Below are 20,133 nucleotides of genomic sequence, written 5' to 3' on the forward strand. Positions count from 1 at the left end.
GTGAGGCCGCACCTCGAATCTTGTGTTCTGTTTTGGGCCCCTCACTCCAAGAAGGACATTGAGGTGCTGGAGCGTGTCCAGAGAAGGGCGACGGAGCTGGTGAGGGGTCTGGAGCACAAGTCTGATGAGGAGCGGCTGAGGGAACTGGGGTTGTTCAGTCTGGAGAAGAGGATGCTGAGTGGAGACCTTATCGCTCTCTACAACTACCTGAAAGGGGGTTGCAGAGAGGTGGGTGTGGGTCTCTTCTCCCAAGTGACAAGTGACAGGACAAGAGGAAATGGCCTCAAGTTGCGCCGGGGAGGTTCAGGCTGGATATTAGGAAAAACCTCTTTCCTGAGAGAGTGGTGAGACACTGGAATAAGGTTCCCAGGGAAGTGGTGGAGTCACCATCCCTGGAGGTGTTCAAGGAACGTGCGGATGTGGCACTGCCAGACATGGTTGAGTGGACACGGTGGGGTTGGGTTGACGGTTGGCCTTGATGATCTTGCAGGTCTTTTCCAACCTTAGTGATTCTGTGATTCCATGAGTTGTGCCTTGCCTACTTGGCAAGTACCTCATTAGTGTCAGGCTTTTAAGGAGTCTTTTTTTTTTTTTTAAAAAAAAAAAAACAAGCCACCACAATGAAAACACATGCACAAAAAACCCCGACCAACTAAACAAAAAAAAAAAATCAAAACCCAACCATGCAATCCAAACCCCCCCCCAACTTTGCCCTGTGAGTGAACGTGTAAAATGGATGTAAAATACTTGAGTCGCTTTGCAGGCGGTTTGTCCGCATTGTTTATTCACCTAGCGCTCTGTTCCGGGCCTGCAGACTTGCATATGATTAAATATTACAGAAACAGTTAATAAAACCTTTCCAAGTGTAGCCCTGTGTGATTTAACTGCAGGAAATCTGTGTACAACAGTATTTTATTTCATTCCTTGTTTGTTTTTTTCCTCATACATGCCTTGCCATCGTGAGCAACTGTTTACAGAAAGATGTTCATGTGTATCACCTCTGCCATTGATGAAACAGTGCTGCTGACATTAAGTTGGTTTTTTTCAGAGCACTGATAGGCCATTGTTATTTCTTTGCTTTTTTTATTTAGTATACAGATAAATTCTGTAATCCAAACAAATCAGCTGTTTGTCATACAGAATAATTGCATATTCATAGATAAGCTTCATTTCCTTTACTGCCGGAGAAGTGCTCAGATGTAGAGAGAAAAGGCATATTAACTCGATATGCTATGAATTAAATTTGCCTATCTCAAAACCGCACTGCCTACCCAGAAACAGTTTAATTTGCTTGGATCGCATAACCAGCGTTAAGCTCCTTATCAAGAGTTAAGGAAAAGAATAAAGTCAATAAAACTTTTCCAGGGAGACTTCACGTTTCATGGCAGGGCCAAAAAAAAAATCATAACAAACATCAGTGAAGAAATGAGGCATGGAAGCAGCATCTGTGGGGATAATTCTGTACCCTGAGGGTGGATGCTATGGGAAGAGAGGCTGGTCGTCCCAGTCTGTACTGGGATATGGCTCCCAGTTCCCTACCTGGAATCACCCTTGTTCTTCCCTCTGGGTTTGTCTTTGATTTAACATACCACGTTTTACGTAAACTAAAAAAATAAATCACTCTACTGTGATATTACGCATTTTGTATTTAGCAGTATCCAACGTATCGAAGCTAAGCGGTAATAACTATTTTATCCTCTCTCTTGCTGTAGCAAGGATTGGATAAAAGTGACTGATTTGGCATGGTTTGAGGCGGGGGGGGGAAATAAAAATATCTTAATGTCAAGAATTCATGCAGTTTTTCTGCTGATACAGTGCTGTGAATAATGCAACACTTCTGTCCTACATTCTTTACTTAACAGTTTTTAGAAATGACTTAAAATCCAGAAGCAAGAAAAAAAAGCTGGTTGAATTGCCCGTTACCCAATTCAAACTTGGACGTGGCTTTATAAAGACAGTGGGGAGGAAAAGGTCAGTGTTTGATAATGTAATTCCATTTCTAGAATTGATGGAAATACTACAACCACTTCCTTGGGGAACTCGAGAATTTACCAAACCCGGGGGAATTTCTTTTTCTCTCGCAGTGGCTTCTGACTTGTGCGAGATCACTCCCGTCAGTGAAATTCCTCATAATTCATATATGCGAGAGTAGAAACAATCCGCGGGGTTCAGTTTTAGCACATTCAAACCCAAGCTACTGAGATGCTGTGGTTTTGCCAAGAAATCTTCTCCCAGGAATTAGCTTTCTTGGCCTGTAATTTATCCTGTTGCCAGGCCCTTGTTCCAGGGATGGAGGGTTCTCCAGCTGTGGATCGTTGCTGTTGACACCAATCTCAAAGCAGCTTTAGGTTGTACCTCTAGCCCCAGCCCCAGGATTTGGGAATCACTTGCTAGACCCTGGCACAGCTTTTCCCAGCACCCAAACTTGACCCTTCTGTCTTCTTCCATTACTTTTTAAAATTATATTAATGTTTCTCAATGTTACATATGGACAAGCCTCAACGTAATGTATAGCTGACTTCATTAACATATCTCAAACCATCGGGTAACCACAGCAGTGATTTTTCTGTCTTCTTCCATTACTTTTTAAAATTATATTAATATTTCTCAACGTTACATATGGACAAGCGTCCACGTAATGTAGAGCTGACTTCATTAACGTATCTCAAACAATCGGGTAACCACCGCAGTGATTTTTCACCACGTTGGGAAGCCGAGCATCCCTTCCAGCATGGAAGTTGATTCAGTTTGGTTGTAATGCCATCTCTGCATTGTTTATCCTCGTGCTTGCCAAACGTAATGCTTGAGACAACGAGTAATACGTTGCTGCAGCTTAAGGCTTAATTCTTGCTTTACTTGGGCTTTGGTAGTGCGGTGTCTTAAGGAGATGAGGTTTATATCTGCCTGTAGGACAGGCCTCTCAAATAATTTGTAATTTCTCACCCGAAACCCATTTGATGGAAAGTTCCTGGGAGATTCATCCAACTTACGGGGTAGGATGAGAAGAAAGATTGACGTTAGCGGACGTTGAGTCAGAATAAATGCAGGGGTTTGCGCTCGGCCGCCGCTTTGCGGAAACGAAGCTATTGGCAGCGGGTAGCTGTTGGGGAGAGGCGGGGAAGCAAGGGTTAATGGCGCTTGTGCTGTGCAAGGGGCGAAAGACCCAAATTGGTCAGTTATTCTGTATGGGGAACAATTTTTATCTTCATTTGTTCGGAGGGTGGTGCATATCATCCCACGTTTGCTGTGCGTCTGGGACGCGAGAGGCAAGACGTAGCACTAGAGCCTAGAAGTTTAATAATGACGGTTTTAATACCATCCCCACTGTTTTCCTAGTTTTTCCTTCCTTAGGCTTTTTCCTTGTTTTCTTCAGTTGAAAAAGCCCTTCTTGACCTTGCTCTGACTCTTCGGGCATCGTGCCCTGAGCTGCTCCTCCCTAAAAAAAAAAACCGGGTGCCCACCACCTCTGGCCTTTGGCGTGCGTGCTGGCGGCTCCGTTGCTTAACAGCGTTGAGCCGGTGGCCAAATAGTTTCACCGTGCCATATTTTGCTAAAGATCACTGCGTTTATGTCTAAATATTGGAGGATTAACGTAGCTGGAAAAGATAACGGCTGCCAGGACGCTGCTTAAACAAAGCTGTGTGCCTTCCCCCCATCCGAGCGCTGCCTATCTCGGATTCAATACCTGTGTTGGTATTTGTTGTATAAATATCTTTGCTCTGGATGAACACAAATCTCCCTTGGAAAACAGTAAAAGTGCCTTCTTGCACATTATTTTTATTCATGAAACATCCGAATAATTTTACTTTCCTGGGGTGAAAGAGGGGAATTTGTTTGCAAATCAGAAGACTCGCTGTAGATGATTAATAGCCAAGCTTAAAAGTCCCTTTTTTTTTAATAAACCTGAAACACTTTGCGAAAATGCAAAAGCCTGACCTTTCTTTCCCCACTTTTGAAGGGTTTGAAATGGTTTATGGTCGTCTTTTCTGATTATAGACTTTCTGATTTTCTCAGAATTAAAAAAAAAGAAAAAAGTATTTATTTTCCATCCATCAGGCAGCCTTAATATATATCAGTTATAGATCACAAAAATAAATGGATTTTTGGTAGTAAACGGTCCTTTTCTAAGAATATGTAGCCTTAGCATTATGGCACTTTATTATAATGTGGGTGGTTTACAACAGAAAGGAATGAAATATTAATTTCTTTTTATTTAGGAAATGAAAATGCATCGGAACACCCATAGAATAACTTACAGCAGCTGAGGTGCCGTCCACGTACGACTGCTACTGCCAGCGTTTAGGGTCCTGTCCCCTCTTCCAGCCCCCAAACTGGAAGGTAGGGCAGGGATGTAGCTGCCCCGATGGGAAATTTGGGAGGAGAGGGAAGAGCATCTTCCCCAGATTGAGGTCTCTGAGGGTTTTCACCTCCTTTTTTTTTCTTCCTCATGGGAATGGAGAAACTGGTGTCTCTCAGGACTCTGAGGTATTGATGAAAGCCCTGAGGGGTCACGGCACTGTTAATAATATTACACGGACGCGTGCGTCTGGTGTCCCATGCGGTGATTATCTGGAAGGTACTAACGTTGCCGGTATTTTTAGTCACAGAATCGCAGGATGGATTGGGTTGGAAGGGACCTCTGGAGATCATCTAGTCCAACCCCCCTGCCAGAGCAGGGTCATCTAGAGCAGACTGCACAGGAATGCGTCCAGGCGAGTTCTGAGTATCTCCAGAGAAGGAGACTCCACAACCTCTCTGGGCAGCTTGTTCCAGTGCTCTGCCACCCTTAAAGGAAAGAAGTTCCTCCTCATGTTTAGATGGAACTTCCTATGACCAAGCTTGTGCCCGTTACCTCTCGTCCTGTCACTGGGCACCGCTGAAAAAAGACTGGCCCCATCCTCCTGGCACCCACCCCTGAAGTATTGATAAGCATTGATAAGATCCCCCCTCAGTCTTCTCTTCTCCAGACTACAAAACCCCAACTCCCTCAGCCCTTCCTCATTAAGAAGGATCTTCCAGTCCCCTAACCACCTTCGTAGCCCTTTGCTGTACCCTCTCCAGCAGTTCCCTGTCCTTCTTGAACCGGGGAGCCCAGAACTGGACCCAGACCTCCAGACGCGGCCTCACCAGGGCAGAGTAGAGGGGGTGGAGAACCTCCCTCAACCTGCTCGCCACACTCTTCTTGATGGCTTAACTCCATTCGTTAAATGAAATCAAATCCTTAACGGGGGAGGAGGGCGAGTCTGTCGGAAGTGGATGAAATTGCCGGGACCTACATCGCAGGTGAGAGAATAAAAAAAAAGGGGGATTTATGGTCACAGAGGAGAAAAACCAAACAAAAACCCCCCAAATGCCCAACCTCTAGTATAATTTCTCAAGCTGCAACTCCTCATGGTGCTTTGTCTGCCTGTGGCATAGCGAGGGGCTTATAGGACATGCATTTGCCCACTGTTAAGTGTCTTTGCAATTTGGGGGTGGGAAATCAGGCGAGTGGCACTTGGCTGATGGAGCAAGGGTGGCGTTTTCCCCCCTCACTGTGCTCACAGTTGAAGCTCATCGCCTTTTGGATGTGTCTATGAGTAGGACCGGTGGAGACGCAGGTGGGGTGGCCATGGCTGGACCTCCTGTCAGTGGCCTCCAGCTCTGCCCGTGTGTTTGGAAGAGCTTTCCAAGAGGTCAGCAGGAGGAAATGGGTACTTGTGGCAGGAGGTGGAGTAGAGGCTGAGAAGAGGGAAACCCGGGGGGGTGGCAGAAGGATAACCAAGCTTGAGAAGATGATTGAAATCTCTGGAGGAAGAGGAATGTCAATCTGGGGTCCGTGTTTCCAGCGTGGCCAAGGGAGGGGGATGAGCTAGTAGTGGGCAAGGGCAGCGCTTGGAGACTCTGGGCTGACGTCTCCTTCTCTCTTTATTCTTTCCTGCCTTTTTTGCCCCAAAGAAAAAAAATAGGGATTTCTTTTTCATCTTGAAGTTGGTTCACTTTCTGGTAGCCTTTCTCCTGCTTTGAAGGGTATCCTGTGTGTCATTCAAATGTAATGCTTAGGTCCTTGGAAGATTTAGATCTAAAATCAGTAGCTCAGGTAACGGTAAGTATAATTAAGGTTGCTTGACCTTGTCTCTTTTGAAACCGTTTCCAGTTGCTTATGATATTGATGACTTAGCCATTTGATCTAAAATTATTCATTGCGGCTGCTGGCCTACAGGTGATTTTTCTCATTTTTTTTTTTTTTTTTCCCCCAACTCAAACTACTAATCCTGTTTTGAAGAAGGAGATTGCTTTGCCCGTATGTCAGGGATGGGCTTGTGATCCGCCCGAGTATCTGTCCCAGCTCCGTTGAGTTACGTAGGGATTTCAAGGTAGGGGAAAAGGGTAGGAAATCGGAGAGTCTGGGGGAGCTAGAGAAAATAATACGTGATTTAGAAGGTTTGTAATTATAAATACAAAGGAGGGGGGTGAATTAAGGTTTCATTGGCATTTTTCAACTCTAGCATTTTCTAAATCCTGTGTACTCGATGTTCCTTCGCTGTTTGGGATTTAGCGTGCTAATCCATAGAAGACGTTAGATATATGAATCTGAGCAGTCTGAGTGACAGAAAGCAACGAATGCAATTTCCATTTGGTTACCAAAATACTGGAGGTTCTTTTTGCGTAGATAATGTCAAGTCTAAACTGCGTCAAATGGATTCTTCTCGTGTATTGTGTGTCCAGAACTCTAGCTAGCTTTGCCGTATGTGTTACTGTTATATGTCTTTAAACATAATAATTTATACATATTAGATGATATATTGCAATTATATAATATTTGTATGCTATACAGGCAATGTAGAAAATCTGTATAATATATAATAGTACATGGATATGAGTAATTGTCCTAAATCAAGGCTGCATAGCGCTTCATTAACAAGTCCTAGGTTTTCCTTGCTCTAATGGTGTTGCCTCTTCAAAATTTTAAATGAAATTTAATGCGCTACGGATGTCCAAGTGCCAGTGATGTGTTTCCTCCAAACCCGGGCAGCTATGATTTGGCTGCCTCATTCATCCCAACGCGTATATGGTCGTAGGCGAACGGCGCTGCCAAACTATTTGAGCAGTACAAGCGAAGAGAAATGTGTTAAATACCACGAGCGGATGATGCCAAGCCTGAAATCTGTGTTCTCGCAGCTCGCTGGCTGCGTGCAGAGCACATCTTGGGAGTGTGATCTCAAAGTGCTGAAAGCACGGATCACAGCGCCTGTCTGCAGCCGTTTCATTAATGCCGCTGTAAATTTATGTGATGAGGGGTGCTTGCTGCTCTTGTGTTGTCTTTTTTATTTTTTTCCCCAATTAAAGAATGACTTGAATAAGGCACGAATGGTATAAAAACCCCCAGAATTCATCTCTGTTGCCAGTTGCGCGGGTCCTGATGAGGAGCGGCGATCTCGGAGAAAGTTTCGGCTTCACAAGGTGGCTTGGGCAGACCTGGCGTGTTTTGCCAGCCTTCATGCGAAGATGCTAACCGTCCTTCTTGCTGCAGGTTGTGAAATTAGTATGGATCAGAAATACTTAAGATGCCTCCGTTTAATTAACGGAGTCTGAATACAATCCTCCTTTTATGCAGAACTGGTGTAGCGAGAGTGAATAGAACGGGGAAAAATATGCCAAATTAATTAGCTTTCAATATAATTAGTGGGGTTTTTTCTGCCTGAATAAGGCTGAGGATTGCTCTCGGGTAAAGGAAACCAGGTCTAACACAGTCCTTTGCAGGTGACAAGTGTCATTATGGTAGGTTCTGCCTGGACCAGAGGTGATCGGCAGCAGATAAATACTGGTCTGATGTAGAGGCGCGAACTAGATTTGAGGGGGAATTCAGGGAAGAGTAAACTGTTAGCTTAGGAAAGATTCATTTTTATTTTACCATTTCTCTTTCCTGATTAAAGTTAGCACTCTGAGATATATTTACCAAAGAAGCTATGAGATACAGTTAGAGAAGTGCTGCCTGTAGGGGCAGCAAAATAGATTCAATCATGATTGATTCAATCATCTATGGACGTAATTTCAACTTGATTTCTACTGACATTAATTTTTCCAATTACATTCGTGAAAATACAGCTTTGTTTTTGCAGGAAAAAAGCTTTTTGGCTCTACTGCAGAAAAAAAAAGGGCGTTAGATAATAAAATGCAGTTGGAAAAAATGATGTGCAAGAGTACAATCAAGTACTCAGCTGCAATGCCTAGAGCAATGGAGTTAGAATAGTATCCTTTTCTGTCATTGATAAACTTTTTCTGGCCTTTAAACCTATGGAATATGTGTGTACATATAGTACATATATGCTCTATCTTCCCCTACAAATCACAGCTGTTCAAAGAATTAAAAGCAATTTCTTCCGGTGTGAGAAACAAGGAGTGCTGATCTAAGTGGAAAAATCTCTCCGCCTCTTTCAGTTTCTATCAGAGTGATAAATGCAGATGAATTACCTAAATCTAATTTTAAAAGACATTAGGGGGGAGAAGAGGAGAAACGCGGTAATTTCTCTGGACGTGATGATGTGAGGGCATAGCGATGCTCGCTTTAGAAGCCGCTCTAGCGCTTGCGTTGGGATAAAAGGGGTCATTTTGACATAAGGTTTGTTTTCCTTTTGGTTTTCTATATTGCGAGCACTGACCATTTAAAGGCAATTACAAATGAGCTCACGCTTAGTTACCGCAACCAGTGGAAGGAAGTTAAATAATCCCTGATCCCTACAGATATCTGTCAGGAGCCTCATCACCCGTATGCGTATTATGATGATCACGACTGCTCTGTTCTTCTGCAGGGGTAGAGACGAAGGAGGTCTGTCTTCACACAGCAGTTAATAGATCTGCAAAGCTTATTGTTGGAGGGTGATACAGACAGAGAAAAGCTTTGTGGGTTGAAGAGGACACTTGAAGCATCCCTTGAGATTGCTAAATTGAGACCCCCAATGCTCAAGCAGAGCTTACGGGCTCAGAGCAAGACCGCCAAGGATCTAGCAAGCTCTCCATACAAGTAACAAAGAAATTATTAAAAAGTCATTGCCTGATGAAGTAACTTGCAAGCAAACTCAAAATTTCATCAGGTGAATGATTCAGTCTGTCTCGAGCATAAACTTTTATTCAGATTTGAGGCTGTTATTGCAGTTGAAAGGAAGTTGAAGGACAACAGGACAAGTTGTCTGTTACAATCAAAATTTGCAACCGAGCTGAATAAGCCCTTTAACTCTCCCATTCTACTAAAAAATGCATGTGATAGATTTTCATCATTTCCACAGCCACTCTGTCCTAGCGGAAATGAAACACGGGAAAACTAAATGAGACGATACTGATAGTATAGCCAGCAGGAGTAGGGAGGTGATTGTGCCCCTGTACTCGGCGCTGGTGAGGCGGCAGCTCAAATGCTGTGTTCAGTTTTGGGCCCCTCACTCCAAGAAGGACACTGAGGTGCTGGAGCGTGTCCAGAGAAGGGCGACGAAGCTGGTGAGGGGTCTGGAGCACAAGTCTGATGAGGAGCGGCTGAGGGAGCTGGGGTTGTTCAGTCTGGAGAAGAGGAGGCTGAGGGGAGACCTCATCACTCTCTACGACTACCTGAAAGGGGGTTGCAGAGAGGTGGGTGTTGGTCTCTTCTCCCAAGTGACGAGTGACAGGACAAGAGGAAATGGCCTCAAGTTGTGCGAGGGGAGGTTTAGGCTGGATATTAGGAAAAATGTCTTTATGGAGAGAGTGGTGAAGCACTGGAAGAGGCTGCCCAGGGAGGTGGTGGAGTCACCATCCCTGGAGGTGTTCAAGGAACGTGTGGCCGTGGCACTGCGGGACATGGTTTAGTGGTTATGGTGGGGTTGGGTTGATGGTTGGCCTTGATGATCTTACAGGTCTTTTCCAACCTTAGTGATTCTGTGATATGGGGCACTTTATTTTAATTTTTTTCTCTGCTTGTTTGGGATCTGGCACCCAAGGTGCATCCCACTGCACTGCTTCTGTTCGGTGGGAGCGGGGTGGAAAGCCACCTTTGGGCCAGGCAACGCTGTCTCTGCAAACAAAAATCAAGCAAATACTGTCTTGTGTGAATAACGAGGATGGAAAAGCAGAGTGGGGAGGCAGTGTGTTTCATAAGATGGAAACTCATGTGAATACCCAGTATGAACGTGGCTACATATTTACCTGGTTTGTATGACCATGGTTGAGGAAAATAGAGACTTGGCTGGATTTAAGAGTCAAAAAAAAAGAAAAACTGATTAAAACCAGTAGGATTTGTGCTGAGGAGCTCCTCTGAATGCCAGTTTGCCTTTTCTAGTTTACTTGGGCTCCTTGCTGGTGGTAGGTAAGCTCTGGTTTGAACCATTGGTGTCAGTGGGAACTAGGGCTTGATTCACCCTTCAGCCAACCGCCTAATCAAGCAAGGGGTTATGTCTCTGTTCTGGCTCATAGCGGAGGCAAGCGAAGGCTCGGGACGATGCTGCGGAGCAGAAGTGGGGAGAGGTGGTGGGACAGGACCTCCCTCTCCCTTTGGCTTTAGGCAGGTTGAAGTGGACCGTGTAACTGCAGCCTCTGCTCAGCGTAAAGGGCAGAGATGATTAAACGGCACTGATGAACCGATGTTTAAAAGCATTGTTTGCAAAGAAAGACCTTAAACCTCAGATGGTGAATATTTTTGTGTATAACTTTGTGATCTTTTAGTGCTGGATGTAATTAGGCTTTTTTCATGTGTATCTCTAAAATGCATTACACTTGTGTTCTGCTTATCACACGAATGTTTTCTTTAGAAACAGCGTAGTATTTCCATCTTGACAAGCCTTGGCAAAACATGTCGAAGTGTAGTTTTGAAATTCTTTAAGGCACGTTCATCTTTCTTGGGCTCCCTTTCTGTTCATATCCCATCCCCGGCCTGCCAAGGGATCTACGAGGTCTCACGGGCATCAGCGTTGCGGGGTTTGCTGTGCCGTGCTTTCAGTTTAGAAAGAAATAATCTTTTGTCCCTGATGCGTCCTGTTCCCTACCAAGGTCTTGGCTAAGTCTTCCACTGGCTTTTAAAACCTTAGCTTCTGCCCTTGCCACGGCTGGTCTTGTTTCCAAGTTCCTCCACCAACCATATAGGCCAGCTGGGTCTTTTTCTTGCCCTTTCTCTACAAAATCTCTATTGCCTTTTCTTCCCTGTCCCCTCCATTTACCATCAAACCCCTCTTTTCCCCAATGAAATGCCCGTAATGAATCACGGGAAGCCATTTCCCTGACTTCCACCCGCTTGGCGTGATGACCAGATTCAGGTCTTCTCACGGCGGGACCTGTTGGGTGTTTGCAGTGGGTGTAGCCGTTGAGCGATGCAAACCTGCCGGTCGCGGAGGGCTTCTGCCAAATACGCCTTGCAGTCAGGGACTGATCTTCTCTTCTTAACTGATTTTTATGAAATGAATTTTACAATCTCTCAAGAACCAGCTTGCATTCACACTGAAAATCCCAGTGGTTTCGGAGGGATCTTTTTTCGGAGGCTTTCCACAGGGAGTCGGATTCCTCCAGAGACAGCAGGAGTTTATTATTATTTAATTTGCTGTCAGTACTGCTGCCCGTTTCTCTGGGCTTATTTCCTAAACCACAAACACAGCATCTGGGTTGGGTTTTTTCCTAGTGCAAATTGTAAACTCCACTGAAGTTAGGTCAAAGCACCCCAACTGGAGAGTTACATCTCTTACGGCCATCGGAAGCGCGTGGATAGATGTATTAACGTAACTCTCCCCAAGAATCCCGAAGGACGCTCAGAAGGGTAAGAGTTTGGGGTTGTAAAGAGAGATTTCCTCGGCTACTAATGCAGTGTGGTAGCCTGCCACGCTGTTGCGGAGCCACCTGGAGAAGCCGTAGCCTGCTTGTTAGCGTCAAATATTAGCTATCCTGTCTGTTCAACAGCACCCGGCAAGGAAGCTGCAAAAGCCAATGACAGAGCCTGTATTTTCCAGTGAGGGTGTTTGGGAGGCTACATAAAAAAAAATTATTGCAATACAAAGAGTTTTATAGTCGCCTGTTTTTCAGTTGTCTCACGAGTAGCATCGTCCTTTCCAGCTTATTACGCTGCCCCCCTGCATTAGGCATCCCTCTCTCATTGATCACAGAATCACTAAGGTTGGAAAAGACCTGTAAGATGATCAAGTCCAACCATCAACCCAACCCCACCATGCCCACTATACCATGTTCCGCAGTGCCATGTCCACATGTTCCTTGAACACCTCCAGGGATGGTGACTCCACCACCTCCCTGGGCAGCCTCTTCCAGTGCTTCACCACTCTCTCCATAAAGACATTTTTCCTAATATCCAGTCTGAACCTCCCCTGGCGCAACTTGAGGCCGTTTCCTCTTGTCCCATCACTTGTCACTTGGGAGAAGAGACCAACACCCACCTCTCTGCAACCTCCTTTCAGGTAGTTGTAGAGAGCGATGAGGTCTCCCCTCAGCCTCCTCTTCTCCAGACTGAACAACCCCAGCTCCCTCAGCCGCTCCTCATCAGACTTGTGCTCCAGACCCCTCACCAGCTCCGTCGCCCTTCTCTGGACACATAAACACCCCTCGGCCAGATCAGCGGGTAGAAAAAAACCCCCTCCAACGATGATGTGGCTGCTGTCGGGGCACATGGCGAAGGCAGCGTCATGGAACAGTTTTCAGCAGAACAGAAAAAAAACCTACTGAAATCACTGCTTCCAACTCCAGTATTTTATTTTTATTGGTTTTTGGTAAGAGTGGGTGTTAAGCTTTCTGTGGGAAGTAGCTGATAAGATGCTAATATATAAAGCTGCTGCACTTGCTGTCGCCGCTCTGAGGTTATGCTGGTTTTTGGGCATAAGTGTTTGCTCTTTGAGAGGTTGGATTAAACCCAGCTCGGGCCTATCTGGGATATATTTTTATGCTTTTCGTAAGCAGATTCTTCAGACAGTCTGTCACAGCTGTAAAAGAAAGGAGAAAAAAAAAATACCAAGAAAACAAAACATGAAATTGGGTTTTGTTGGTTAGCTTAGGTGTTTCCCAGGGTTTCATAGATGTGAAAAAATGGATTGCAGTAAATCCGTAATTTATCATTTGCACTGGCAGATTTGCAGGCTCTTGTTTCGAAACACGCAAGATGCATGTGAATTTTTTTTATAGCACGTGGGACAACAGGGAGGTCCCAGGGTGCAACTCAGGAGATCCAGGTAAACATCTCCTCCGTGCTCCAGCCACGTGCTTAATTTTCCCGTATCCATTAGTTTACTATTGCCAGTTTTAAGAGGCTTTGCAGCGTACTTTTGGGCACAGCGCACGTGGATTCCGTTTTTCGATGCGTTTTATTTGCTGCTTTGGCCTGCGGACAGGTCGGGGCCAACGGGTTGGTGGTTGCCCTTCACTTCTTGTGTTAGGCAAATACAATATATTCAATTTGAACAGAAGTGTAATTCCAATTTGTGCATCCGGCAGTTTCCGCTGCATCCGACGTGGCTCAACTTGAGCCCCTCTCCCCGGCAGCGCCCCGGAGCCAAGGCTGCTGCTGTGCTTGGGACGTGGGCAATGCCTCTGGGCCAAAAAACGCTGCTGGGGTTTTTTCCCTTTCCCTCTGAGACAGTTTAAAATTGAACTAGAGAAATCTAGATGAGACATTAAATAAGCAATACTCTACGAAAAGTCCCGTTGTTTCTAGCGATGGGAGCATCGGCAACAAGGTGTGGCACCGTCTTGCTCCGACGTGATGGGCAGGGTACAGATTTGTATAGCAAGCGATCTCTTTTTTTAATATAATAATAATTCTTTGACTACTGATTTTAAGAGAAAACAAAGCTGTATGACGTTAAAGAGGTATAACTATGAAAAAAAATACATGAAGTATCTCCAGCAGTCCCGGTTCCTCCTGGATCAGCCACCTAAGCTCAGGACTAGCAGCTTGGTTTGCATGGAGCGTCTCCGAGGGCTTGATATCAGAATTAAAAAGGAGCTTTTCTGACAGGCTGAGCTCTCTCAGCCACCTCATGATTTACGGGATGGGTCTCCCCATTGAGGAGGTACTTGCTTTGCTGTGCTGGCTTCTTGGGAAGGCTGGAGGGAGAGTGTACATGTCTCCGCTCCGCTGAGCATCGCCTTCTGTGAGTCGATTTTTAACAGCAGTTTCCCAAAATCCCTAATTTTAACCCACATAGCACTAGTTAAATACGTACATACATATGTAGGCTAATTTTGGTGGCAGTCAACCAAAGAAACAAAATCCAACCTTGTGCTTACTTGAAACTATTCCATGTTTTCCAGTCTCTAACCCTGAATGGTCTGAAGCAGCAAAAGTGAATTGTTTCTAATAAAGCTCCTTTTATCTGTGAGGCACAGACAATGCACTTTTATCTGTAAAACCAGAAAAATGTAATTAGCAATTATATTAAAAAAAAAAAACCCACCCAAATATTAATTAACTTATGGGTGTTTTGCCTTCGATTCAAACTTTATGCCGCTGGTTTCTCCTATACCATTGCCCACAGTGACACCTACAGGTATCCTGAACAAGGCTGGCTTGCAGGCTGTAGCCTCCTGAGCAAGTCATGCCAGGGATTAATTAGGAAAAAAAAAATAAATAATGAATAGAACAGTAAATGTGGTCATGGAGACACCTGTGGCCACCCAAGGAATGGCCACCAAGCTTTGAGTGTTGGCCCTCGGCTCCGCGCCGGGCCATCAGGCTTTGAGTCTTCCTGCACCAGTTGAAGACGACCCTCTAGCAATGGAGCCGGTCATTAAATCCCAGCTTTGTGCTAGGCAGAAGATCAAGAATTAAAAAGGGGAGATCCTCCTCCCTTCCTGAGACCGTGGTGGCTTCTCAAAATACACCTCGGCTGGCAGGTGTTTCTTTTTTCCGGGAGTTTTAATTTCCTTGGGAAATGAACTTGCTCACGCTCACTTGAGTAGCTTTCATTTTTGCACCTGTATATTACTCAACATTCAATTAAGGTCTTGGGGATATATTTGAACTAACTTCTTTCCCCGCTATTGGTGCGGTATTTGCAGTATCTCCGAGTTGTAATAATAGTAATTGAAAAGCGGTTTTATGATAGCAGAAAGCCATTTCACCCTTAAGCCATGAAATAGTAGGTACTGGGTATCTTAATAGATAACCACAAGACTAAGCCACTGGAGGACGGGAGAAAGACTCCATTAGAAATGGAGTTACTGATGTGATAAAATTGAAATGGCCTTATTTCCATACTGCGCAGAATGCAGCAAAACACCATTTGAGATCAGTTTTCTTATTTACGTTTTTAATACTTTGTGGCTTTCTGTCCCCCTTAATAGGGAATTTCCCCGTGAAGCTTCCCAGAGTGGAATTTCTTACGGCCCTAGGGTCAGATCCTGTCTGCCAGCTCGGGAGGGGACACGAGGTCAGAAGCGGTAACGGGTGATTGCAGGGCTACCTGCTCGTACAAGAAGTTCATCAGCCACTAGGACAGACCGTTTGGTGATGGCCAAGTCCTCCTTCCGTGCTGCCTTTCGGTGGAAATGGGATGTCTTTCTGGAGGAGAAGCTTTTTGGTTTGACTGTGTATGGGTTGTCAGGTTAGATGAAGGGGGGGTTGGCTTTATGTGTTTCTTACGAGTAGCCGATTCAGATGGTTCCTTCTGACCCTAAAAGGAGATGAAATTCAAAAATGTGTTCCTCATCTTCTGAACTTCCAGGCAGTTGAGGACCACTTGGAGCTTCTGCCTCTCATTAGAAGTCTTCAGGGATTATGGAAATATGAGCATGGGACTGTATTTGGGGGTCATACGTGAGTTTTTGGGTCTATGGCTTCAGACCCTGTAGTAGTAGAACAGGGATGAAACTCATCATCTCAAAACATTGTCACAAGAGGCCACCGAAAGTTTTGTGTAACTTAAGCTTGGAGGTAAACCTCTTCGTAGAGCGTTCCTATAACAGTACCTTTTTTGGAGCATCCCTGTAACAGATCTACCTTTACCTCGAAGGAGGGGTTGTACTGGGACGGGCCCCATAACCTGCCGGTTCCTGGCAGATCCGTGCCTGTATTGCGGCGCTGAAGGTAGCACCAGTGCCGTGCCAATCGGCACTGGTAACGGGTATCTGGAATGAAATCAAGGGGTGGGCTTTCATCAAAAAAAAAATCTCATGATCAAAATGTATAGAAATTAAGTATAACAGCGGAGAAATTAGCCTCTGAAACGCCTACTTGGATCAGAAAATGTGTATTTCTCCAAGAATTTAAAAGAAAACTTAAAAGAAATAGAGATGTGTATCATTTTGGACTGTGCATAATGCAATATTGCCGTAGCATACGGCAAGGTGTATTTAACCTGATCTTTCTGACCTCGGAGCGGAGTCCGGGTTCATATACTCTCAGGTCCAATTTTAAGCGGCCTAATAGCTATTTACGCAACCTGAATTGCTGGCGTAGCCCGTAGCCTAAGGACTATACAGCGTAAGGAATTGGGACTGACATAGTTTAATCCTGTGATGCCCTCTCCGTGGTTGCTTTGCTTCCCTCGCTGCCGAGGGGTTTGGAAAGGTGACGGCAAAGCTTGGTCCTGTAGTACATGTTCACCAAGAACTCCAGGTGGGATTTACAGGTTTTCTTCGCCCCATTGCACGTCAGCTCAGGTCACTCCTTCATTGCTTGCCATCAGGTGGAAATACGAAAAACATTCAGACCTAATTTGCCGGCGTGGCAGGAAAACTAATGCTATTCTCGTGTAAGAAAAGAGTTTTGCAACCGTGAGGGTCGGTGAAGGAGTCGGCTGTTTTTTCTGAAAACGTTTTTTTTTTACAGAAGAGGACTTGTAGTCAGATCTCGGAGATGCATTGGGGACAAGAAAACCCAGCTTTGCAGTGGGTAAATGCTCGTTGTCCCCGGTATTACACGCCAGATGGGAGGTGAAGGGTCAGAGCGCACTGGTGCGGGTTAGCGTCTCCCCAAAGCCTCCTGCTAGATGCACTAAAGAGCACTTTGATCCCTTTCTTGAGTCATTTGATTCTCCGTCGGCAGCGGGCAGCTTTGGTAACAGATGCCTAGCATCAGAAATGAAATATTAGCTGCTGTCACACTGCCGTATGCTTGGGGACCGTAGCATGGAGAGGCTGTTCAGTGTTCATCCTCGGATTTCCCCCAGTTGGGTCCCAGTGCACAGCTGGGGTGTCAGGAGGTCGCCTGACCTCAGCACGGCTCAGGGCGTGTTTGGGTATCCCCGGTAAGACTGGAGCACAAGTCTGCTGAGGAGAGGCTGAGGGAACTGGGGGTGTTCAGTCTGGAGAAGAGGAGGCTGAGGGGAGACCTCATCGCTCTCTACAACTACCTGAAAGGGGGTTGTGGTGAGGTGGGTGTTGGTCTCTTCTCCCAAGTGACAAGCGATAGGACAAGGGAAATGGCCTCAAGTTGCTCCAGGGGAGGTTCAGGCTGGATATTTGGAAAAATTTCCTTACTGAGAGAGCGGTGAAGCATTGGAAGAGGCTGCCCAGGGAGGTGGTGGAGTCCCCATCCCTGGAGGTGTTCAAGGAACGTGTGGACGTGTCACTGCCGGCCATGGTTGAGTGGGCATGGTGGGGTTGGGTTGATGGTTGGACTTGATGATCTTACAGGTCTTTTCCAACCTTAGTGGTTCTGTGAAAAAGGGGGGGAAATCCCCCCCAAAAGCGAGTTATGTGTTGGGAAGGGCTAAAACTCAGCTTCCTGCTCAACCACAGGCTTCTTGGGATCAGCCACGTCCATCTTTGGTTCTTCAGCTGAGAATCATAGAAAACAGGCAAGAAGGGATCTCTTGCTGGAGGGCTGTGTCCTTCAGATGCCCTTCCACTATTCAACATTACACTTGGGCTGAAAAATAAGACTCTTAAGTATCTCAAAATTAATATAAAATAAAAATAACTTACTATATTGGTAATTCAGAGCAAAGACAAGTGCAAAAAATAGCTCATTGCTGGGAAAACTTATGATCCCGCTGCCGTGGAAAATGCTGATGTCCTAAATCATGGCATCAGTGGAACAGATGTGCTCTCCTCCTCCTTCTTCATCTGATTTCTGTCCACCATAAGAAGACTGGGAAACATGTATAACATGGCTCTTACCAGCACGTAGTTTTATGATGTTCTTTCACCAGGCTGAAGGGGTTTTTTGGCTGTGTAGAATGGGTTTGTTAGCTGTGATGATGGGCGAGCCCATCTCTGTTGCAGTAAGACTTGATCCCGTGCTTGTCTGCTTGTAAATCCAGATTGTAATTTTCCAAATTCCTTGCAGAGAAAGCTGCAAAAGATACAAGTCTCTATGCTTTGGAGTTCAAAAAACCCCTAGTGAAGTAATCTCTGGATCGATGTGCTCTCCTTGCCCAGTAAGGAAATAGTCAGCTGTCCGTTAGCAGTGCTGTGTCTTGTGCCAAAAATCTGACCTAGATTACATTTCCCAGCGTCGGTTCTGGTTTTCTTTTCAGGACTGATGTTAAGATATGCTCAAAAAACGCCGCTTTAAAGCACAAAGTAGATGTAGTCGGTCAAATATTTGTATGTCTGGTCATTGCGTGAGAGGTTGATGAAGATGTTACTGTTGCAGGGTTAATTCTTGACATGCTCTATCTTTTAGTAATCTAAACTTTTACCATGTTCTGAATTCATAATGTGATTTTTTTTTTTTATAACAGCTTCGTGTTTCATTAGTAGTTGCACAAAAGCTTGGAATAAGTTGTAGTCGGTGGAAAGGTCCGGTACAATTTTCTTTGTAACAACTCCATAGCAAAGTTGAGTGTTACATGGCCGGAGTTGCGTGAGCCTATTTTAAGAGTAGTAAGTCTATATTAACAGTAATAAATACTGAATTCTGTACTTAGGGGAGGATATTTTGCATTTCTATATTAAAATACAGTTTTTATCTGAATTTGGCAAGTTCTTTTGTCAAGAAGGCAGTTGCAACCCAGGTTAGGGTGCATAGCTCAAGGCAACTTCTATTTCCTTTGAGAAAAGTTGTTATTGCCGTTAAAAATAATAGAGCTTTCGGGTTTGCCCATTTCATTGCACACTCAGAGTAAAAGTTCACGTGCTGCTTTAATAAGTATGTTTCAGGCAAACATTTTCTCTTGGTTACTTCGGTGTAATTCACTTCCAAAATTCCTCGTAATCCAGAGCGCTTGTTGGCAGGCTGGGAGCGGAGGTTGAGTTTGTGTGCCTTCAGGCTGAAAAAACTCTGGGTTTTGGGTTTTTTTTTTCTTTTGTGCAGTTAATAAGAGAAATTGAGGGAAAAGGAGAATATTTTCTAGCAACAGCCAAAGTCTGTGGCGATATAAAAGGGAGTATAAGCTGTGAGAGTGTTTAATTGATCTGGTGCTGCGAGGCTCCCGTGGTAAGTCAGAACTGGTAGTCACCTACACAGACCCCTAAAGAAGTTGCCAAACTGGAAGCAACTGGTGAATTCAGGCGTTTGAATTGGGCAAATTACCTGTTTCAGTAAAACTCTGTAAAGACTGGCGGAATCAAATGCTTTTCATGGTTTTGCTTCCAGTAAAGTCGGTTTCTAGCGACAATTTAAAGCATATGGAAAGGGGGAGTCTCCTCTTTGATTCAGGCCACAAAAAGAAAATATATTTCATCGCAGGTTACTTGAAGAGTGGCTGAATATATTCAATTAATATGCGTTTTTTATTTCTCCTCATAGATTAGAAAATTAGTTTGGATCCTCATGGCAATGCAAATAACTTGTCTGAATAAGCATACAAAAATTGGAGCAAATTAAGAAAAATACACGGAAGAAATACATTGATTTACATTGTTTACTTCCAATTTCATTTTTGCGAGTAATTGATTGCCAGTTTAATAGTTGTGGAACCCGTCTTTGGATTTACAGAGGGGAATTAGTGTTCCACACACATTCTTCCCTTATAAAGAGAAAAACAAATCAGAGCTATTCAGGAAAGAAGGCGAGAAGAGCAGCTACTTTTCTTGCATTTCAATGAAATTTAATTAAAAACCCGCATACTTCAGTTGGTTCTGGTTGGAGAGATGTTTTATGGTGCAGTGACATAGTGCGATATTGTTTCTGGGTGTATTTCCTCAAAACAAAGCTGTCAAAGTTGATGCTGAGGGAGTATTGCTGCGGGAGACCTTTCAATCTCTGTATTTAAAAAAACAAAGCACCTTTCCCTTCCCAAGCAGTCTATTGAA

General features: G+C 44.7%; 1 protein-coding gene across 2 annotated transcripts in view; it reads left to right on the forward strand.

Moving 5' to 3' along the window:
• The window catches only part of PRKG1 (protein kinase cGMP-dependent 1), a 520,194-nt gene that overhangs the window by 360,812 nt on the left and 139,249 nt on the right, over nt 1-20,133 (forward strand). The window lies entirely within an intron of this gene.

The sequence above is a fragment of the Gavia stellata genome, chromosome 9 (assembly GCF_030936135.1).
Source record: "Gavia stellata isolate bGavSte3 chromosome 9, bGavSte3.hap2, whole genome shotgun sequence".
In the NCBI taxonomy this organism is placed as follows: Eukaryota; Metazoa; Chordata; class Aves; order Gaviiformes; family Gaviidae; genus Gavia; species Gavia stellata.